The sequence below is a fragment of the Salmo salar genome, unplaced genomic scaffold (assembly GCF_905237065.1).
Source record: "Salmo salar unplaced genomic scaffold, Ssal_v3.1, whole genome shotgun sequence".
Lineage (NCBI taxonomy): Eukaryota > Metazoa > Chordata > Actinopteri > Salmoniformes > Salmonidae > Salmo > Salmo salar.
In genome coordinates, this window is record NW_025548217.1 from 1,134 (window position 1) to 4,093 (window position 2,960).

At 42.1% G+C, this 2,960-nt stretch overlaps 1 long non-coding RNA gene across 1 annotated transcript; it reads left to right on the forward strand.

Annotated features, from left to right (window-relative positions):
- The first annotated feature begins 274 nt into the window (after nucleotides 1-274).
- LOC123732785 (uncharacterized) lies at nucleotides 275-516 on the forward strand. Its single transcript, XR_006763412.1, has 2 exons — nucleotides 275-408; nucleotides 485-516. It is a non-coding gene; the product is annotated as an uncharacterized lncRNA (long non-coding RNA).
- Nucleotides 517-2,960: the final 2,444 nt, after the last annotated feature.

The following is a 2,960-nucleotide window of genomic DNA, read 5'->3' on the forward strand; positions in this document are numbered from 1 at the left end:
TGCAGCAGCAACAGCAATGATGGAGACGATGATGAGGAGGAGACCATCCCGATTCAGAAGGCATGAGGTATCATGTTAAGACCGTGAACTACAATGGTGAGGAGTCCTCATCAAAATCAAAAAATCTAATTTCTTTTAAGGACCCAGATGCTATACAGTGGGAAAACCAGCCGGCAACATAGTGGAATTAATAAAAGGACACCACATCCTGACAAATTCAGCTGCTTAATTGTATTGTGCCACAGAGTCACAAGTATCAGAAAGTTGTATGGCAACCACCCGGCCAAATAGAACTGGCAGAAAGACATTAGTACAAGAAGAAAAAGATGGAAAATCTTGCACTGGAGTCCGAAATAAAAAGAGGACAATTAGGAAACTGGACCTTGAAATAAAAAACTTGAGAGGGAGGTGAGATATGCCTTCAATGTACACTGTATGCTAACTGTAACACAAATGTATTAATATTATTTTTTTTCCTCCCCAGCTCCAAGAAGATGACACAGCTCAAAATAAAAATTAGGTATATTCTCGTAAAGTCAAGTGAGCCATGACATATGAGCTCTTATTGTGAGTACACAGGACGTGGCATTTTCTAAGGTTTTTTTATTTTCCCAGCAATCAGACAACCAAGTACGTATAAGGATCGCCTCTTTGCCCACCCCCAGCACAGTGTGGCCACTAGCCATATGAAGGCCCAAAATTGTGTGTTCCTTTCTGCTCTGACAATGGCATGCCCATTCGGGAGATGTGGTGGATGAAGAAGCACTTGTGCTGGGAGGAGAGTAGGCGAGAAAGGGCCCTCAGGGACCGGTTGGACCCATTGGCCTTCCCTGATGACATCTATATGAAAGATACAGGTTTTTGCAGATGGATCAGGTATCTATGCAGACTACCGGGTCCCAGGATTACAGCAATCGCACCGCACGGAGCCATGCACTGAGTGTGGAGCAAATGGTTTGTGTGGCCTTGCGCTTTTTTTCTAGTGGAGCCTTCCTGTACTCAGTGGGGGATGCAGAACAGCTGAACAAGGCCACAACCGCGCACAATAAGGAGTGTGTGTTGGTATCAAAGCATTAGAGATGTCTTATCTCCTTCGGCCACAGAAGACCTGTGACATCAAAGAGGAGTTTATAGGATTGCAGGTAAGAGGATCTACAAATTACAGGAAATTAACAAAGAGGATACCATTATTGTTGACAGGTTTCAATGATTGGTGCAGTGGACTGCAACACATAAGGATAAAAGCCCCTCAGGCCATGAGGCCGAGTTTGGAATAGGAAATCCTTTCACAGCATTAAGTCAGGTGAACATAACTTTTGATATGTCATTGACGAACACTCTGCATTGCCAGTGATGTGCATTGATTGGGTAATATTCCCCATCTTATGATTCAGATGGTCTGCAATGCTGACTGTGTGATCAGCAATGTTGTGGAAAATGGCAGTAGACTCAGAATCTGGGCTCTGAAATCTATAGTGCCATCACAAGGTAAGCCACACAACCCCATTTATAACATATGGCTGGTAAGAAATACTGTGTATGAGGTAGTAATGATGAGATTTTGTGTTGATAGGTGAATTCTCTGGTGTGCTCTGGGAGACAGGGTATGGCTGCCAGCCTTTTCTCCTGACACCTTTCACAGACCCCCAGGAAGCACAGCAGGCCTAAAACCATGCCCATGCCAGGACAGGGCCAGGAGTTGAAATGACCCTTGGCCTCCTGAAGGCACGTACGCCTTCACAAATTAAGGGTCAGCCCCGTTAGGGCATGTGATATTACTGTGGCTTGTGCTGCCCCTCCACAATGTGGCCTGCCTGAGGAAGGAGAGGGCCCCCCAGAGTGCCACCAGCCATGGACTGGGACAATCCGGCAATTTCCCTGATGACGACAGTGGTGGCGGCTGAGGGACCAATATGTGCTGAATTATTTTAGTTAGTGTGTGTTTAATTTTGTTAAATATACCTGGCAGAGGAATTGGGTTTTTTGGGTGTGTTTTACAATTTGGCCTCTAGATGTTTGTGGGTATATGTGGTAATACAAGGCTGCAGGGAGGCACTGCATCATTCATTTGTGTTAGTGATGTGACGGATTTGTCTGCATTTATTTTAGTGTGCAGACATGCAGGGTGTGTTATAGTACAGACCTTTGAATGTGTATGTATCATTTTGTATAATATGCTTGGATTCTGTGCTTTCCATCTTGTAGTCACTGTGACTTCAGTTTCGAAAGGAGTGATGGTTTATGCTTTGTTTTGTATTAATAAAGGAACATAATGTTACACATTGTGTTTTATATTCATATGGAATGTGTATTTGTTTATATGACAGAGTATAGGGCCACACTGAAGAAAAAGGATAAAGTATAAATTATGAGGCTGGTGTTTTGAGAAAAGCACAATTGTTTTTACAGTTTTGATACTTACGACAATGTGATACTTAATATCTGGCACATCAGCATGTCTGTTTATGAAACCATACTGAAGTACAATTTCACCGAAATGCCCCACATCTGTCATTTTAACAACTGCCCTCCTTTAAAACAACGTAAATATATAGTGTTTTTTTCCCTCTGGGCAAATTCTATCATATATATAGCCTTATAATGGGAAACTGTAAATTATTAATGATAGCAACATAACCAAAAATTATTTTTTATCCAAAATCATTGAAATTAATGATTACAAACGTTTAAATAATGACAGTGGGTTAGTTATGTGATAAAATGTATAGTGAGAATAAATGGTTTCATTTGTGGTGACTGGCGACTGACATTAGGGATGAGATTAAATAGATCTGAATTTAGCTGGTCTGGAGCAGGTAGCTCCACAGAACAAATCTCCATGGTAATTATAGCACAACATATCCTCCTGCCCCCATCATCTTTAGTGCAACCGGATTACGGATCAATTGGAGCCAGGATACAAGATATCTGGCTTAATATCCTGTTTGAGCAACAGGCCC